This window comes from Tupaia chinensis, unplaced genomic scaffold, assembly GCF_000334495.1.
Source record: "Tupaia chinensis unplaced genomic scaffold, TupChi_1.0 Scaffold000070_1, whole genome shotgun sequence".
Taxonomy (NCBI): Eukaryota; Metazoa; Chordata; class Mammalia; order Scandentia; family Tupaiidae; genus Tupaia; species Tupaia belangeri.
The window spans coordinates 3,238,194-3,250,439 of record NW_006159530.1 but is presented as its reverse complement, the minus strand read 5'-3'; positions in this window follow the sequence as shown (position 1 = coordinate 3,250,439).

Here is a 12,246-nt window from a genome sequence, read left to right as displayed (position 1 = left end):
CAGATGCCTCCTAGAAATTTTTCAACCAAAGAAGGAATTTTTCTCTTTTGTGTCGTTGGCAAAATATCATCTGCTTTTGATTCAATGTGGCCAGTGCTGGGGTGTTCGCTGCATTGTGAGGCAATCCAGCCAGCCCATCTCTGGTGGTCACATTGTCCTTTCCTGGAAGTCTACCCCATCAGCCACATATTGAAATTTGAATAGATAATTTAAACTCAGTAGACTTTTCTGTCTTAGGCATTTATTTCGATAAACTCTTGCCATATTTGAACACTAGTTTTCCTGCAGATGCCTCAGGTCTGCACACAAAGCTTTGAGCAGCCACGTGAAGGCCGTGGCAGTGGGCTGAAGCACCTTGATGCTCGTGTTCCTCCCAGTGTGGTTCAGTGTAGGACCTTTGAGAATTCACCTGGGGCATACAGCAGGGAAAGACAGAGTAAAACTGCCTCTCCTGTGTGTCTCCAAGTCCTTCTGTAGGCAGTGGCTCCCTCTGTAAGAGGGAAGAGGTGATTGAAGGAGTTTCTCTTTTATTTGCAATCAAATCATCATGAAGGGCCCATGTTTTACACTGTATGAAGAGTGATACATAGATGAAAAGTACAGCCTCACATGATGAAATAACAATAAAGTCATAGGAATCAAAATTGTTGTAAAATCTGATGTGGCTTCATTTTGTGCATCTATTCTACCTGATGATGGAGAACACACATAATTTTATGATTGTTCTAGTAGAGTAGACCGTAGCTAAGCTATACTGGCAATAACGGGAACTTAACATTTCTGTTGTACCTTTTATGCCAACACATTTTGGGAAACTGTATATGACATGTAAAAAGTATGGCAACACACGGTCAACATGTAGGTAGGAGAGAGGTGACCGACAGATGGATTTCTTCACCACGGAAAGCGGTGCCTGTCTGTGTCCGGGGAGGAGGCTCAAGCTGCACAATGAACACATTGCCATTTGCTGTACATCTGTTGAGGGTTAGGCAGCTTGCTTTGAGTAATCCACTTTCTAAGAAAAGGGGGATTAAGTGATGCAAAACCATGCAGAGACTTATTTAATGTGCTTGATGAAACCAGAGTATTATTCATGGGCATTTCATAGATGGGCATACATCTGGGAAAGTCAGAATCAAACCGCCCTGGTGAGCACTTTGAGTAAATTGGAATGCGCTGGAAGTGAGGACGCTCTGGACAGAGAGCGCAGGCTCTGACGAGCAAGCACGAGTGGCGCAGACCGCTGTCTTCTGTCCTGGTGTTGTGTTAGCATGTATGTGAGGAGAGAGGTTAGAGGGCAAGCACAGGCATAACGTAGAAAAAAACGTCTTAACAGGAGCTGAGATTATAATGTAGATTGTGGCTATAGGAAAAGGAAAGCACTGGGTTAAAAGAAAAAAGTTGACTGGTTGACATGGCCCTTTCGAATCACCAAGGTCACAAGGTCTATTGGGCATTTGGTTACTTACCACGGCTTCACCAAGAATGGACAGATGAGCAAGTTACACATAACTCTGATTCTCTTGTGATGAAAAGTCACCCTCTGGGCTTAGCCTCTTTTAGGAAATGGGGTTTAATGAAGGTTGGTTTCTCTGATCCTCCTCAACCTTTATCGAAACTGCAGAATTAGAAACCTGAATCTATTAATGCCCTTTAATGAATAGTTTATCTAATATTGAACCATTGCTTCATCAAAATATATCCCTCCCTTGTCCGCCCCATCATTTTTGCTGGCCAATAGCCAATTTGGTTTTTTCTTAATGGAATGAGAGCGATGCTGGTTGCTCTTTCTCAACTGCGTTGAAGAGCTTGCCTCATGGTGCTTCGTTACCTGCATTCTCTCTCTAGCTTTGTATGTGTGGATGGATTCTGCCTATTCAGAAAAAAAACACTGAAAATGCCCCTTCCAGCTGAACACAGTCATCTGCAATACTCAAATAATCAGTCTTAAAATACATAGGAGGGCTGACTCTGTGGTCTGTTGGTTAAGGGAGGCAGATCCCCACATGGCCGACTGTGGTTTGAATCCTGGCCTCGGTGGTCTGACTAACATGCTGGATCTGTGTATGTGTGTGTCCCCCAAATCCTGACAGGATGGAGAAATAGAGAAAAAAGAATTGTGGTGTGACCACAGTCATGGGAAGGGGTGCTTTCTCCCTCTCTCTGTCTGTCTGTGGCTCTCTGGTGAGTACACACTACCTCTGGCAATTAAAAAAATAAATAAAATAAAAAGAAAGAAACAAAGAAAGAAGGAAAAAGGGAAGAAAGGAAGGAAAGAAGGAAGGAAGGAACTATACTATTAATATGTGGCCTTTTCCAGCCAGCCAGGATTGCCGCCATGTGTGCACCTGGCATGCATAGATCAGTCTGGGAACCAAACCCTTATCTTCTATATGGTTTCCAGCATTGCAGAGCATCACATTACCACTGTACCACTGTAGCTGGGCCAGGTACACCATTTTTTAAGACGTGCTGTAGGTATGGCAAAATTACTACTGATATTTGTACTAACAGACTTCATGTTAAAGGCTGCAATCCTCAGAAGCAGACACTGAGATGGAATTTGGGGTACAGAACTTTTATTAGGGATCAATATCTGTGAAAGGAAGGAAAAGAAGCAATAGTGAGCAGAGGAAGACGGAAAACTATGATGTAGTCTCCATAAAGCCTCTGCCAAACCAGCAGTGAGTTACTGAAAAAGTGTTGCCTAACAGCATGTCCCCAGGGTTGTATGGATAAATACTCAACAGCTACCTTTCTGAAAGCAAAACAAAACAAACACAAACAAGCAAACAAATAAAACCCACGCAATGTACGTTCTATTAGTAAATACTCCTACATGGCTAAGCACAACCTGCCAACTTGATGTCACTAATTGGGAAGAAATGGACACCATTGGCTTTTGCAGGAAGATACCAGATGGAAGAGCACACCACAAGCCATCCCAAGTAGGAGTGGCCAGACTTTACACCCTCACTCTGCTCAGGCGCTGGGCGTGGATTGTTCTATGAGGAGTATGAGTTGGGTAACCTCACTTTCGACAGTCAAGACAGAACCCGAAGGAGCTTTGACTGCATTCTTTTTGGCAGGGTGGCAGGTGTTTGTCTACAGTGTTATCTGGATTATACATCCGTTTACATTTCTCTTCTATACCACTTGGATCTACTTTTCCATACAGTGAAATACAGCTTGCAATTCAGTGGGACTCTTGCGGTGTTCCCAGAAGAGAAGTGTGCCACTTTTAGGGACCAGAACCCACAGTCCTGCAGAACGAAGACTTTAGGACACAAAGCATGAAGTCCAGCAGATTATTGGATGTAAAGGTGGGTGACTCATGCCTCAATCACTCGGTTCTCGAAACTCCATGTCCTTTCTCTTAGGTTCCCATCATGCACTGGAGTTGGTCAATGATGCTACGCTATCAAGGGAAGGGTTGCAAAACTTCTTCTTTAATAGCCCACATAGCAATTATTTTACAATTTGTGTGCCACATTGTTTATGTGACAACTCAACTCTGCCACCAAAAGCAGCCACAGAAAGTATGCAAACAAGCAAGAATGCTGTGTTCTGATAAAACATTTATTACTAAAACAGGTGGGAGAATGGATTTGCCAGAATCTACTTGAGTGTAACTCTGAGCTGGAGCTGCAGATGTGTCTCAATAGGCTGTTCCAGAACTCTACGGGGCCAGCCGTCCTGGACACGACGGTGTGTGATATGACTGTTGGTTGCCTTGCCCGTGTGCCCATACTCATTCTGAGTACACTGCGAAGTGGGGCCCAAGTTTGGTCAGCCCCAAGACAGTGGAGGCAGAAGCTCTGTGAATAAGAATGGCAAATCTATGTGGTAAGAGTGCTTGTGAAGATAGACTGCTGTTTCTTTGAGATACATGGGACCTCTGGAGTCTCTCTGTCACCAAGAGGCCAGATGGCATCTTAGAGAAATCATGCCATAGTGAAGGTTCAGCACTGGTCCCTTTCACTGTCAGTTTGAACCTTCTGCCAAAATAATAACTAGATCAACTTTTGCAACGGAATCCGTTTTGTCGAGCCTATGTGTAGCCTTTATCTCTGTCACCATGCCCTCTTGGCTCATGTGCCGTCATTTTCTTACTGGGATATTTAGTGTCTCCTCTATGGAATACACCTTGCTGAACTGACTTTATATAGGGCAGAGAGAAAAAGTGAGAGAGGGAGTAAGAAATCATCCCCCTCCGGGGGGCGGGGGGAATGGCCACACTACAATCCCTTCGTCTTCATTCTACTCTTGGGATTTGGGGCATGTATGCACATGTGCTGAGTGTATTTCCCAAGCTGCCAGGTCTGGGACTTGAACTATGCAGTCAGCTATGAGAGATCCAAGTACCTTAACCTCTGAGCCACCTGCTGGTTTTCTCTGGTGGATGTTAACGTGTGATAGAGAGACATTGTCTCTTAATATTTAATCCCATATCTTTCTTCATGTCTTGATTTCTCTGTCCCCAGTATTTTAGTCATCTATTTCTTTCTAGGCTCCTGACCATCTGGTCAAGTGTGCACCACTTCCCAGGAGTTTTATACAGTCTAATGTTGGGTCACGCAGAGTGAGTGAGCAGATGCATTACTCAAATATTTACCTTTGAGAAAGTTTCCTCTTGCCACTGAGTTTTGAAACTATCCCTGAGTGAGGCTGCAGTGAAGGTACTTTTCACTTTCAGCTTGTTTCAAGTTACCAAACTTAACCTTTAATAAATCAAGGATAGGTCTTTCTCCTCCTTTTGGAATCCTCAAAGAGTCATAGATTTAAACTAAGGAAGGGACACTGGCACAAGAATGATGGATTCCATGTGGGATGTACAGCTTGCTCAGGCTCTCAGGTTCTGCTTAGGCTTGGTTTCCAGGTGCCAGATCATCCCACAGTGGATTGCTGCTAGGTCCATTGACCGTATGACTTGGTGGGTCTGACAGGACCCCACTCATGATGGAAAGTTCCAGCTGTATGGTCATTGATGTCTCATGATCAGGCCTCTGCTCTGTGAGGTTCAAGTAACAAGACAGGAGTTGCTTTTCAAATGCACATAGTTCTTTTCAGCAGAGAGCCAGGTTCTGTTTTGAATCTCAGGGAGCTTCAATGGAATTTTCTCACAGATCCAATATGGCATCTTTTCCCACCACTGTTACTTCTGCTTATAGGCGCATGGTTCAAGTATAAGATGGTTAGTATAATAACCTTGGTCTTCTGGCGAGCCCTCTCTTACTCTGAGACACTCATTCAAAGATGGTAGCCTTTTGCATCACTCTATATAGTCCAGAGTCCTATCCTTAGGTGTGGAATACACAGGAACCAGGACCTGAAGGAATCGTCTTCATTCTCAACGGTAGGAAGGGCAAGATGCCACAGTGTGTTTTTACTTTGGGGAGATGTCCTGGTACACCTTTAAGTACTGGACACTACAGATTGTACATATATGTTTAGCTCCTGAACTTCTTTGGGTTCTTCTCTCAAATTCTAAACTACATGAGATTTCTAAGCCTGCTATTGTGCTAGCTGCCTCTTGCTTATCTGGCCCAATTGATATAATATCCATTTGGATCAGCGCAATTTTCTGTGGGATGTCAACATTTTCCAGGTAGTTTTGGATTGTTATGATAAAGGTAGTGAGAGTTTGGGTCCAGTAGGTGGCGTAGTGGTTAAGACACTGGACTCCCACATGGCCGACTGTACACCTGGACCTGGTGACTTGAAAATTATGCCAAGTGTGTGTATGAGTGTGCCCAAAATCCCGGGCGGAAAATGGAGAAGGGACTGTGGCATGGCCATCCCCCATGAGGGGTGATTACTCACTTTCTCTCTCTCTCTCTCTCTCTGTCTCTATGGTAAGTGCACACACCCTATGGCAAATCTCTCAAAGACAAATAAAAGAGTGAAATATATCCTGGGAACAAAACTCTAAATGCTTTATGTTATCCATTTCACATGAATGTGCATTGTTTTTAACCTCCTCTCTGTTTGAAATAGAAAAGAATGCATTGGCCAAGTTAACTGTCACATGCAACGTACCCGAGTCTGTCCCATCTGCTATAGAGGAGAGTTAACATCCGCAGTGGTGGCAAGGTTGGGCTGCCGCCTGGTTGAGCTTACAGTAGTGTACAGTCAGCCCTCAGGATCTACTGAGTTCCCGCAGGGACTAGTCATTAAGTAAGTGCAGCTATGGTAGGAAGCCATACCCCCGCATTCTTTAACCGTACCACTTACCACTTAGCTCCTCTAGAGCCTGAGGAGGAGAAAGGCATTACATTCTGCTTGGCCTTTGTTACTGTGATAACTGTTCCCCAGTAGTCAAGGACCCAGTGTTTGACCTGCACCTCAGCCAAGTATGCCAAACTTACTTCCGCCTGCAGGCACAGGGAAATGACCACCTGCGAGTGCACAGAACTGGTAGACTCTCTGTCTGGTCCACTGTTGCTGGAGACAGTATGCTCCACTCTAACAGGGACCCGATGAGCCTTCAGGTCTCTGGGTAACCATGTCAGCTTGGTTATGTGTTCTACAGTGTTCAAAATGGGAATTTCTCTTTCTGCACTGCACATGACCATACATCCTTTTGGGAAAAAAATGATGTGATTATTTATTGCTGTGCATGTTTGCCAATGGTTGCAGGAAAAATGATGTGATTATTTATTGCTGTGCATGTTTGCCAATGGTTGCAGGATTCTTCCAACTGGAGACTCAGCCACCGCTTAAGTTAACAGGTGTTGGTCTGAAAATAAGCTCAGGACTGGAAACTGAGCAAAGGGTCATGACTTTTTGTTGGTGTGGGTGGCCTCAGCCTCCCACTCACCCATCTTTGTTTTTTTCTGCTGATTCGAGTTTTTACTCTTGCTGCCCATCTGTTTGTGTTGGCTCCTTCCCTGAGGCACAGTTCCTACCAACCATCTTCATGTCTCTCTGTGGGTCAGACCCTCCTAACTGCCTCTCAGACTTTGCCAGTTTGTGATAAGTGAGATTCCTGGGCTTCTGGCAGCTTGGTGCCCTCACCTGGCCTCTACCGTCCTGGGTTCTATTGTCCTTAACACTAGATTTGTTCTTGGTCTTTTGCTCATCTGTCTTCTTCACTAGTTTCAAAGAAACGTGAAGACAGGCCCTTTCCTATATCCATCATTGTATCTTTGGCACCTCACACCTCGCACCGGATACTTAGTAGGCCTTCAATAAATGACTTAGGTGGAATAAAGGTCATTTGCATCAATGCATGGATTTTGTGGCATCTTTTCCTACTGCTCCATGAATTTAAAATGTGTTTCCTTGTTCTCAGCTATTGTCCCTTTGTATGGGGAGATAAAAAAAGCAGACTGAGTGATCTGTAAAATGTGATGGAAATGAATATGCATGGCCCAGATTCTCCTACTAGGAAGGACTTGCAGCCCAGCTGGAGATGCACTGGCCTGATAAGCAGTGGAAAGGACACTGCTTCATGCAAACTGCAACATGGAGCCACCATCCATGGCGGGAGCTGGGAACGAATGCCTGGGCTTGGATTCCAAGGCTGCTGGATTCAGGATGTCAGAACAAAATGAGATAGAATAAAGCGTATTTGCCTGGGAGCTCTTTCCTCACACAGGAGATTTCACTTCTTTTCAAGGAAGTAGTGCAAGCTTGTAACTGATATGGCTCCCAGAAGCACGGAAAAAACTGGGATCCACAATGAGCAGATAGAAGTCCAGATCTGGCATTGTGGAGTGTGAAAAAGTAATAAAAAATGCAGAGAAGAAATATGATGATCCATTTCAAATGTTTGAAGGAAATTCCAGCTGTGTCCACAGAAATCTTCAGGTCACTGGCCATCTAGTGACATCATTAGGAATGTGTGGAGAAGGTTCCAGAAACAGGTGCAGAATGGGACTTTTCTCTGTGGACCCAACTTTCACTAGTTGCTGAACCTTGGGTGTGTAACAACTTTCCTGAGCTTTGTTTTTCTTATCTGTAAAATAAGAGTGTATTACAGACTTAATGAAAAAACAGAACTAAAGAACAAGCTTAACTCGCTGCAAACATTTTGAAGTTCAATTGTAGCTTTTTCATGACATCATTTTCCATGAACTTTTTCCTTGTAGATCTAGTGCTCCCTTATATTATAGTATTTTCATAATGTTTAATTGAAATTTTGTTTGTGGTATTCTCAGCATGTCTTTAACATATAATAATAACAGCACTTATTGGTGGGTAGTTAGTTTTTCTTCTTAGTTAATTGTAGGGTACTTACTGGAGAGAGATAGAGATAGAGAGGGAGAGGAAGAGAGAGAAAGAGAGAAGGAGAAAGTGAGAATCACCTCCTGGGGGGTGATGGCCACACCACAATCCTTTCTCCTCTATTCTTCTCTTGGGATTTTGGGCATGCATGCACACATGCCTGGTGTGCTTTTCAAGTTTCCAGGTCCAGATTCAAACTGCTTAGTCAGCCATGTGGGATACAGCCACCTTAACCTCCACACCACCTGCTGGCCTAATAGCAGTTACTTTTGAAGAGAAGTTTATTTAGTTCTTCTGAGTGAAACAGAGAGCAAGAGAGAGAAATCTCCAACAGGGTCCATGAAGTGTGACCCACACTCAGTCTCGGCTGCCCAGATCACAAGGCTCCACACATGCTCAGGGAGACACAATGAGACACAAACCCAGACCTTTCCCTTGTGCTTCAGGTGTATTGCCAATGACGCAGCCTGACTCCAGGAGTCACTTCTGAGTATTACAGCATCTTATCTATGGCTGCTGAGAGTTATATTAAAAAGGTAATGTGGAGATACATATTTTTTTTTTAAGTTTTTGCTATAGGGTGTGTGTGTTTGCTGTAGACAGACAGAGAGATAGTTTTAAGCTGCCGAGAATGAGTTTCCTGTTCTTAGTTCAGGACCTACAACTCCTGGTATGTCACTTCACCTCCCTACAGTATATGCAAACGCACAATCGTTCAGACTCTATCCTCTCAAAAGGCATTGCTTGGAGAGTTGACCTAACCAAGCAACTATTGGTGTAACTATTGAAACAAAAGTGGAAGGTTATTTTCATTGGATTTGCCAGGTCTTACAAACTCCTGGTCATCGTTGTCAACATCTAGACGAGAGTGTTAAGTATGAAGCACACAGGAAAGCAGAGCTGAGATTGGGTGTGAGAGGGCAGCAGGGAGAGACACAGACTCTTTACATCTTGGATGGAGCTGTGTCTGCCCAGATTCTCTCCTGGAGAGTTACAATGATATAAATCAATCTCCACCCCCCACCCCCACCCCTCCACTGAATCCTTCAAGAGCTATTTTTAGTTGGGTTTCCATCCCTTGTAGCTAAAAAAAATCCTTGATTTAGAGATGCAGGTAATCTGGTCTTTAGGAACAGTGAAGGCTTTTCAAGGTAAGTAAAATTAAAAGTAGAACCTGACCAGGCTGACAGTGCTGGGAGGAAAGATCACCTAACACTGCTGAGATAAATGAGCTCTCACTGATCCTAGATACCCCAAGATAGAATCAGTTCTAACAGTTTGGTAATCTGAATTCTACAGTTTTTTGCAGATTATAAAAATCAAATTAGAAGGGTAAGAGGGCATTGCAAATTTGGATTTATTGACAGTATGGCAGGTGACCTTGATGGGAACAGTGTCAGTAGAGCAGCAGGGTGACAACCTTATAGTAAGGTTCTATCTGAGAAAGTATACAGGCAAAGTCATACGACCTACTAGGTTCTGTGTGTGCTGCATTTAGAGTGGAGGCAGAGAGTCCTTTGCATCCAGTGTCCCTTGACACCATTACCGTGTGGCAATGATCATAACATCAGCAATGATATATTGAGCCCTCAGTGCATGTCATGTGCTGTTAAGTGCTTCACGCTCATCTAATTTTACCCAAATACCATCTCTAAAAGGTGGGTATTACAATCATATGCATCATCATTTACTTTTTTTATCTCTACTCAATCATTCACAACAGCATGAAAAACATATCATTTCTCCCATCTCAAAAAAAATAAAAATGCCAGCAGGTGACATGATGGTTGGGGCACTAGACTCCCACATGGCTGACTACGGTTTGAGTCCCAGACCTGGCAGCTTGCTTTCTCACTTTATGTCTCTGGCGAGCACACATGCCCTATAGCAAATTAAAATAATAATTAATAATAATAATAATAATAATATAATAATAATAAAACTAAATAAATAATTCTTTAAAACAAAACAGAATAAAACAGTGGCCAGAAGGTGGCATAGTGGTTAAGGCATTGGACTCCCGTATGGCTGACCACAGTTCAAATCCCAGACCTGGCAACTCAAAAATCATGCTGGGCACGTGTGTGTGTGTGTGGCCAAAATCCCAGGAAGAGAATGAAGGAGAAGGGTTTGTAGCATGGCCAATCTCCCCTGGAGGGTGATTTCTCACTTTCTCTTTCACTATCTCTGTCTCTCTTCATCTCTCTGGTGAGCACATGCACCCTATGGGAAAAAATATCTTAAAGGAAAAAGAAAAAACCTTTCTGAATTCCAATTGCCCCTTCAGTTATTGTCTAATTTCTATGATCCTCTTTCTAGATCTGCTTTCCATTTAAAACATTATCTAAAACTTACTGTGCTCAATTCCTCTCTGATTCACTTAAAAAAGGGTTTAATGAAATTCAATAAAATTTGCAGATCTTAAGTGTATAGTTTAATGATTTCTGATAAGTGTTTGCACTCATGTAACCAGGAACCGCCCACCAACAAGATATAGAACATTTCAGCATGACATTTTCAACCCCAGAAAGTTTCTTCATGCCCTTTTCTACTGAATTAATACCCTCCTAATAAGAATTTCTATCTCTGGAATAGTTTGTTTTTGGATTTTGTGTCCTAATGTAATCACAGAGTAATTACAATTTTAAGTCTGATTTCTTTTTCTCAATATAATTATTTTTGAGCTTTATCTGTCTTTTGGGTGTATCAGTAAATAGCTCATGCCTTTCTATTGTTGAATAGTATTTCACGTTGTGAACACATTACAATTGGCATATCCATTTTTCTGTTGATGGGTATTTTAGTTGTTTCCAGGTTTGGGCTACTAAGAAGAGGCTGTTCTATGCATTTGTGTGCAAGTCTTTGAGTGGAATATGTTCCCATTCATCTAGGAGTGGATATGTGGCATATTAAAGTCAGTAATGCTTAATTTTAAAATGATGTCCAGGAACCAGGTGGTACAGTGGTCGCACAACTGGATCCATATGGGGAAGTTCTATATTTGTACCCTAGGACTTCCTGAGCACACAGGGCACGTGCACGCACATACCCAAGATACAGGCCGGAGGAGACTCGGGTGGACCGCAGAACGACGATGCTGCTGGGGATGCTGTCTCTCCCTCTCTCAGAATACAAATAAATAAATAATGCTCAACAATTCTTCATAGGGGAATTCCAGTCAGGAATGTAGGAGAGTTTTATTTGTCCCTCTTCCTCACCAGCATTCAGTATGGGCAATTTCTTTGATTTTAGCTGTCTGGTCTCTCACTGATATCTCCTTAGATTTCCCCTGGCCAGTTCTCTCTTCCTTTCTGAATCAGGACTTGTACTCCCAACACTTCACTCTTGAGTGGTTCTTCTCCAAGGTTTACAATAATCTCATGCTGGCAAATCAGACGGAAATGCTCAGTTCCTTGATGTTCTCATTCTAAACATTTTGGAAAACTTCCAGCATCTACCCCTTTCCATTCATTGCCTGTTCCTTCTCATTTTCCTTTGCTGATTTCTCATCATCTCCTAACTTCTAACATTGGATTGCTTAGGACTAATTCTTTGGCACATTTCTCTTTCTTTGGTTATTCCATGTAGTCTTATGGTTTTAAATACCTATGGATTCTCTTTTTTTAAAAAGAATTATTTATTTATCTAATTCCATTTGTTATTATTATTATTGTTGTTGTTTTCAAAGGATTTTGCTATAGGGCACGTGCGCTTACCAGAAAGATAGAGAGAGACAGAGAGACAGAAAGTGAGAAATCATTCCCCCAGGGGAGATGGCCAGGCTGCAATCCTTTTTCCTCCATTCTCCTCTCAGGATCTTGGGCACGCACACACATGCGACCAGCGTTGAGTTTAAGTTGAACCATGGTCAGCTACATAGGAATGCAGTTACATAGCCATTATGCCATCTGCTGGTCCCTATTATTATTGTTATTTTAATTTGACCAGAGAGAAGAGAGATGGTAAAGGAAAGTGAGAAAGTATGTCACCAGGTCCATGGTCGGCCATGTGGGAATC